At 44.5% G+C, this 8479-nt stretch overlaps 1 protein-coding gene across 1 annotated transcript in view; it reads right to left on the minus strand.

The window, feature by feature from the left end:
• Nucleotides 1-4152, minus strand: part of NPL (N-acetylneuraminate pyruvate lyase) — a 42855-nt gene extending 38703 nt beyond the window's left edge. Inside the window, exon 1 of the mRNA XM_070384830.1 lies at nucleotides 4088-4152. The gene's annotated coding sequence lies outside the window, so the exon portion shown is untranslated. The remainder of the gene's footprint in view (nucleotides 1-4087) is intronic.
• Nucleotides 4153-8479: the final 4327 nt, after the last annotated feature.

Genomic DNA, 8479 nt, shown 5'->3' on the forward strand with positions numbered 1-8479 from the left:
ACATCACAAATACTACATTCACCTCTTCCCCACTAGACCAAGCTCCCCCAGCACAGGAAATAGATTTCATTTATCTTTGCTTTCCCTGAACTCAGTGCTCTGTTGGACACCCTGTGTTCAATTACAAAGTGATGGATATGTGAGTGATTGGGCTTCCCTGGTAGTTCAGATGGTAAAGAGTCTGCCTGCAGTGCAGGAGACCAGGGTTCAATCCCTGGGTCAGGAAGATCCCCTGGAGAAGGCAATGGCAACTCACTCCAGTATTCTTGCCTGGAAAATCCCATGGATGGAGGAGCCTGGTAGGCTACAGTCCATGGGGTCGCAAAGAGTCAGACACAACTGAGTGACTTCACTTTCTTCTTTCTATGTGAGTGATTGAATGAGGTATCCAGATTGTAGCTGGATGATGACTCCCACAGAGATCTCTGCTGAGACAATGAACCTAGCACACACTCATCTGGGGTAAAAGGATCCCTCACTACCTGGCAGAGAATGTACCTGCTCATAACCAGCATAAAAAAGCTAAGAAGTTGCCCAAAACAGGCAATGAGAGGCATCAAGCATCCTTGTTAAAAGCTTAGATTCCACAGGAGGCTACTTGCTTCATCTCCTACCTCTGTCATTTAACTAGTTATAGAAGCACTATTAATTTTTGAGCTGGAGGACATGAAAATTTGAAGCCACACATGCAAAGTCTAACAATTGAAGAAGAAAATAAAACATAATCAGACAGTATTTGGTGGCAATTTTACAAAAGATGTTTGGCTTGGTGAAAAGTTAGTGATGTCTATAATTAACAAGAGAGAGTATATAATACTTCTGAGGTCACTTTTAAAAACCCAATGCCAGATTCCCTGGTGGTGCAACAGGTAAGAATCCACCTGCCAACACAGGGGACATAGGTTGGATCCCTGGTCCACGAAGATTCCACGTGCTGCAAAACAACTAAGCCTGTGCACATCCACTGAGCCTGTGCTCTAGAACCCAAAAGCTACAACTAGAGCCTTTGCTTTGCAACAAGAGAAGCCACTGCAATGAGAAGATTGCACACCTGCAAGGAAGAGTAGCTACCCCTTGCTCACCACAACTAGAGAAAGTCCACGCACAGCAACAAAGACCTAGAGCACCAAAAAAAAGAAAACAAAAAACCACCAATGCCCACTATGCTTAAATTTGGCCCACATAAGGTAATATCATGGACTATCCTATTGTGTTCGTTTTTTATAACTGTTAATCTCATCTCCCCAGATAGCATAAACTTCCAGAGTATAGAGATCACTTTTTCTACTTTTTCTGTATCCCCCAAGATCTTGGCTCAAGTGAGCTCTTGAAGCTAGAAACAGGCCAGAACAAGGACAAAAACATGAAAGGGTACAGGTGGCAAAACATATTGTTTTTGTGGCTGGCCAATGATGATGCCTCCCCTTACAGACAGATACATCCCTGGTGAGCTCTGCTCCTGAACTTAAGCCCAAAGCCTTCCAGTAGTTTTGCTCTGTACTGAAGGGCAATAAAGGGGGACCTTATCAGATACAAAGGATACTAGGATTTCTCTGACTTCTCCTAGTTTGAAGATGACGCTAAATCCTGTTGGAAGTTTTGAAAGAGAAATGTAATCACCTGGCCCATGGGGAAAATGCAAGGCCAAGAACACAGGACCCCAGAGGAAGGTCTGAGCACCAAATGAGGCTGACGCTGTGTCCACTGCACACCGTCAACTGCACGCATCCTCCTCCTGCACGCATCTCAACTCAGGAGAGCCTAAAGCAAACCCGCCATCTGATCATCTAAACAATGTCTTCGTTTGCTCCTTACAGTAGGGGGGTTAGAGCTCTAGGTCTGGAGTCAGACTTCCTGCATTCACATCCCGGCTCTACCACTTACCAGCTGGGTGACCTCAGGACAACTATTTAACCTCTCTGTGCTTCAGGTTCCCCTTCTGTAAACGGGGATAACAGTAATCACTTTTCATAGGGGTGCTGAGAGAATTACATGAATTGATTCTTGTAAAGTGATTAACAGTGCCAGGCTGTCAGGCACATAGTAAGTACAGGTTCAGCCCCCTCCGTGAAGTCTTGCCTGTTGACTATAGGAGACAATAGGCAGCATTCCTTTATCAGCACCATTTCCTGTCATCTCAGCTCCATCGGTACCACCTCCCCAACACTGGCTACTCTTTTCTATTCAGGGACTAAGTCATTTCCTTTCCATCTGTTATCATCTTTCCCTGCAACCCTTCCCGCTCCCCTTACTGTCCTTCTCATAACTTACACATCGTTAATTACCTCTTATCTAGACATACATACATATGGGCACAACTCCATACTAAAGGGGCTCAAGAAGGTTCAAGAGATAAAAGTTCAGAGAGCTAGGTTCCATATCAAGTCTCCTAGAGGCTGTACACTCTAGATTTCCATATTCTTGTGCTTTTAGCTGCATTTATTTCATATTTAGGGCAGTTACAAGGATATTCTTAGGATGGTCAAAAGCCTGGACTGGCAAGATAGAAAGACTTATCTATCTATGTCTCAAATTAAGTGCACTTAAATACAGCTTGCTTCGTTAAAACATATGGGGCTTGGGATAAGAGTTGGGAATCACTGTCCTAACCCCAACTCTCTTCTTCAACACAGGCAGGCTACCAGACCAACCTAGTAGCTCAGACGTTTCTGATCTTGATTTTGCCCTGCTCAGAAAATACTAATTAACATCTTCCCGGCTTCCACAGGACAAATAGCCAATTTCCTGGTCTATTGTCTCTGTAGAGATCTCTCCACACCTGAAGTGCACCAGTCCAACTGGTCCCTGGTGCTCTGCTGCAACCTACCTCATCCTGGCTCGCCTGTTCTCCCACCCAGAATGGCAGTATCTCCCATTTCAGCCCCTTCAGTATAACTAACTTTTGGAACTCACCTTAAATATGAGAGGACACTCTCTGATCCTCTAAATGAAAATAATTTCTTACTCTTTAGCATTCCCTCAAACATTTGCTTTTCATTAAAAACTACATCAGAGATAGGTAGTTCTGGCTCTTCTTTTACAGTGTAAGCCATCAGGGGGCAAGAACGGTTCAAAATATCTATCTTTGTGCGGCGCAATACACTAAATAAACGAGCAATTTGCTGGCTTTGGAAACCGTGAAAATGCTTCAGGAAGTGAAGTGAAGTCAAAGTTGCTCAGTCGTGTCTGACTCTTTGCGATCCCATGGACCATACAGTCCATGGAATTCTCCAGGCCAGAAATACTGGAGTGGGTCCCTACTCCAGGGGACCTTCCCAGCCCAGCCATCGAACCCAGGTCTCCTGCATTGCAGGCGGATTCTTTACCAGCGGAGTCACAAGGGAAAATAAATGAGTAAAGTTTGCTGGCTTTGTAAACTGTGAAACTGCTTCAGGATGAGATGGAGTTAAAAAAAAAAAATCACAACCATGGTAACTGAGAATGATCCATATTTTGTAAATAGGAATATTAAGAATATCATTACTTAAACACTTATTATTCTCGAAATCTTAACACCTCTATCCACAGACAAGAATCCTTAATGCAAAGAATTCAAGCTGCCTAAGTCAAGCTCTCTTAAAAGAACAAAGTTAAAAAAAATCGCTGGGGGAGGAAGAGGAAGATGCAGTTCTAGACGTGGAAAATCACTCCAAAGACAGAAATACTTGGAAAGATACAAACAGAAATAGAGAAACTAAACACACAAAAATGCAGAAATACAGCTTCCCATCAAATGAAGGGACTGTATGACTCTTAATCCCTAAACTCTCTTCTCCCCAGTGGCTGACTCTGATTACTTTTAAAAAAGGATCCTTGAGGCCCGGCTCTGCGGTCTGGACAGAACCTAGCGGAGTGGGTCCCTCTTCCCGTCCGTCCAGACACTCCCCCCGGGCCGAGAGGGTGTCGCGTTCACACTCCCCCAGGCTCCATTTCCCAGCTTCCCGGCCCTGACCTTTGCGTCCGGCCGTCACGGTCTCACCCACCCCCGAGTCCACTCCCTGACGCCCCTCTGCGCTCATTCCCTGTTTGTCGGTCTCCATGCGTCCGTCCGTCGGTGCGTCCGTCCACGCCGCCCGGGCGCGCTCACCCAGCCGCCGCGAGGCCGCCTGTGCCGCTGCGCTCCGGCTCCCAAGCGCGTTCTTTATCGCGGCAGCCGCGCACCACGTGCCCGCCCCGCCCGGCCCGGGAGCTGCAGTTCCGCCCGCGCCGCCCGCAGCCCAAGGCCGGGCGCACAGGTGGAGTTCCCTCTGCCCGGGGTGTCCCCGCCAGCGCCGGGGTCTGGCTGCGCACAGGCGCGCAGCTCTGGCTCCCCAGCAGCTGTGAGCTCGGAACTTGCCCCTGGGTTCTCCGAGCGCGCGCTCATCCCGTCCGGGCGGCACCTCCCCTCAGGTGCAGCCACACCTATCTTTTTCTCCTGCTGGGCCGGTCCTTCCCCTTCTGGGGTCCTTTCTGTGTTAACCTGCCTTCTGCCCGAGGCCCTGCAACAAAGGATTTGGAAATTCGGGCTGCTGTTCTAGAAGCGTGGCGAGAACACTGCCTGCCCCTTGGGGATTCCCTGATCTTCCAGCTCCAGCTGCTGCCCCAACCCCGCAGGTTCTCCTGTTAGAAAGAGATACACCTAGAGATTGTTGTCATACTGAGTGAAGTGAGTCAGAAAAACAAATATCATATGATGTTGCGTGTAAGTGGAATCTAAAGAAATGGTAAAATGAACTAATTTGTGAAACAGAGATAGAGTCAGGTATAGAACACAAACTTGCCGGTTACCAGGAGGGAAAGGGGGGGGAGTGGTAAAATGGGAAACTGGGATTGACACATACACATACACACTACTATATATAAAATAAATAACTAATAAGGACCTACTGTATAACACAGGGAACTCTATTCAGTACTCTGTAATGACCTAAATGGGAAAGGAATCTTAAAAAAAAAAAAAGATATATGTACAGGTATAACTGATTCACTGAAACTAACGCAACGTTGAGAATCACTATATTCCAGTTTTTAAGAAGAGATGAACGGATATTAAAAGCGGATTTGTTACTAATGCAACAGTTTTTCTGGCTTATTCTGGAGAACAATTGAAAGAATTTTGAAAGGAAAAAGTATTTTTAACCAAAATATCTCCACTTGTAAAAATGTCAAGAGTTTATTTTCTAATATCAAGTGTTGAGTTAATAAATCAGAAACACAACCATAAGCAACTCCCTGAGCTTTCTCTTGCTGATGTGAATTAACCTCAGTTTTCCATAAGAGGCAATGGGCAGTGCTTATTTCATTTAGAAAAAATGGATTTCCTGAAGTGCTTTCTAGTTTGCAAAGTGCTTTTAAATCCATTCGGATAGGTCTTTCATTGCATGTTGCACCAGAAATTAATTCATTCCATTCAGTTCAGTCGCTCAGTCATGTCCGACTCTTTGAGACCCCATGAACCGCAGCATGCCAGGCCTCCCTGTCCATCACCAACTCCCGGAGTCCACCCAAACCCATGTCCATTGTGTTGGTGATGCCATCCAACCATCTCATCTTCTGTCGTCCCCTTCTCCTCCTGCCCTCAATCTTTCCCAGCATCAGGGCTTTTCAAATGAGTCGGCTCTTCATATGAGGTGGCCAAAGTACTGGAGTTTCAATTTCAACATCAGTCCCTCCAATGCGCACCCAGGACTGATCTCCTTTAGGATGGACTGGTTGGATCTCCTTACAGTCCAAGGGATTCTCAAGAGTCTTCTCCAACACCACAGTTCAAAAGCATCAATTCTTTGGCCCTCAGCTTTCTTTATAGTCCAACTCTCACATCCATACATGACTATTGGAAAAACCATAGCCTTGACTAGATGGACCTTTGTTGGCAAAGTAATGTCTCTGCTTTTGAATATGCTGTCTAGGTTGGTCATAACTTTCCTTCCAAGGAGTAAGCGTCTTTTAATTTCATGGCTGCAGTCACCATCTGCAGTGATTTTGGAGCCCAGAAAAATAAAGTCAGCCACTGTTTCCCCATCTATTTGCCATGAAGTGATGGGACTGGATGCCATGATCTTCGTTTGCTGAATGTTGAGCTTTAAGCCCACTTTTTCACTCTCCTCTTTCACTTTCATCAAGAGACTCTTCAGTTCTTCTTCACTTTCTGCCATAAGGGTGGTGTCATCTGCATATCTGAGGTTATTGATATTTCTCCCAGCAATCTTGATTCTAGCTTGTGCTTCCTCCAGCCCAGCGTTTCTCATGATGTACTCTGCATAGAAATTAAATAAGCAGGGTGACAATATACAGCCTTGACATACTCCTTTTCCTATTTGGAACCAGTCTGTTGTTCCATGTCCAATTCTAACTGTTGCTTCCTGACCTGCATATAGGTTTCTCAAGAGGCAGGTCAGGTGGTCTGGTATTCCCATCTCTTTAAGAATTTTCCATAGTTTATTGTGATCCACACAGTCAAAGGCTTTGGCATAGTCAATAAAGCAGAAATAGATGTTTTTCTGGAACTCTCTTGCTTTTTCCATGATCCAGTGGATGTTGGCAATTTGATCTCTGGTTCCTCTGTCTTTTCTAAAGCCAGCTTGAACATCTGGAAGTTCACGGTTCACATATTGCTGAAGCTTGGCTTGGAGAATTTTGAGCATTACTTTACTAGTGTGTGAGATGAGTGCAATTGTGTGATAGTTTGAGCATTCTTTGGCATTATCTTTCTTTGGGATTGGAATGAAAACTGACCTTTTCCAGTCCTGTGGCCACTGCTGAGTTTTTCAAATTTGCTGACATATTGAGTGCAGCACTTTCACAGCATCATCTTTTAGGATTTGAAATAGCTCAACTGGAATTCCATCACCTCCACTAGCTTTATTCGTAGTGATGCTTCCTAAGGCCCACCTGACTTCACATTCCAGGATGTCTGGCTCTAGGTGAGTGTGAGTGATCACACCTTCATGATTATCTGGGTCGTGAAGATCTTTTTTGTATAGTTCTTTTGTGTATTCTTGCCACCTCTTCTTATTAATGAATTTATAAAACAATCCTATATGGTGGGTACCATTTTTTAAAAAGTCATACTTTACAGATGAGGACGCATTCTCCCATTTTATAGATCAGAAACAGGAGTTTAAAAAGCTTAAGTGATTTGCCAAAGGCTCTAGAACCAGTGAGCAGTTGAGTTGTGATTTGATCTCAAGTCATCTGGGAGCTGATACTATTAATTGCTACTCTGTGTTATCCTGCGAAAAAGGAAGGAAGGAAGAGTCCTAGTTACATCTGTTTGTTTCATTATGTTAAAAAGAATATTATATCCCAATGGGACAATGTTAGTATTTTTTTTTCAAGGTCACATTTAAAGAAATGTTTTTAAATTGTATTTCTTTTCATTTTTGGCTGTGCTGGGTCTTTGTTGCTGCTTGGGCTTTTCTCTAGTAGCACAACTCTAGTGGTGCGTGGGCTACTCATTGCGGTGGCTTCTCTTGTTGCGGAGCATAGGCTTTAGGTGTACGGGCTTCAGTAGTTGTGGCTCTTGGGCTTAGTTGTTCCTCAGCATGTGGGATCTTCCCAGTGCAGGGATTGAATCCATGTCTCCTGCCTTGGCAGGCAGATTCTTCACCACTGAGCCGCCAAGGAAGCCCTCAAAGTCACACCTTAATATATGAAAAATTAAGTACCCAAAAGATGTAAATCAGTAGGATTAATATTGCCAGCCAATAAGCCAATATTCTGAATCTATTTGATATAAATATTTTATAAATAACTATGTTTATTTATTGGAGAAGGAAATGGCAACTCACTCCAGTATTCTTGCCTGGGGAATCCCATGGGCAAAAGAGCGTGGAGGGCTACAATCCATAGGGTCACAGAGAGTCGGACACGACTGGGGTGACTTAGCATATGTTTATTTATATAAATATATAAATGTTTATATAAGTTTGGTGCATGTATGCTAAGTCACTTATGTGCTAAGTCACCCCAGTCATGTCTGACTCTGTGTGACCCTATAGACTGCAGCCTGCCAGACTCCTCTGTTCATGGGATTCCCCAGGCAAGAATACTGGAGTGGGTTGCCGTGCTCTCCTCCAGGGGATCTTCTCAACCCAGGGATCAAACCCACATCTCCTGCATTGGCAGGTGGGTTCTTTACCACTAGGGCCACCTGGAAATTCCTTATTATAATGTGTTAGGGTTTGCTAAGAAGCAGATGCTAACGTGGAATTTGATGTGCAGATTTTCAGAGGGAGGTAGCAAGGGAAGGCAGGAAGAGCCTTTAGGTTGTCATGGAGCTCTGATACTTCTGGAAGGAGAAGGAAAGAAAGAGGGTTGGGTGGGAAGAGTCTCATTAGAATGAGGGAGAGATGTGCATATCCCAATATCCACTAACTGCTCTGAAGAAACTCACAGCCTCAACTATGAATTGTGGGAAAGGCATTTATTAATATATATATATGTATATATATATATATACCTGTGTAAAGATATTAAGAAGCACTGAGGGGAGACTCCA

The sequence above is a fragment of the Bos mutus genome, chromosome 16 (assembly GCF_027580195.1).
Source record: "Bos mutus isolate GX-2022 chromosome 16, NWIPB_WYAK_1.1, whole genome shotgun sequence".
NCBI classification, from domain to species: domain Eukaryota; kingdom Metazoa; phylum Chordata; class Mammalia; order Artiodactyla; family Bovidae; genus Bos; species Bos mutus.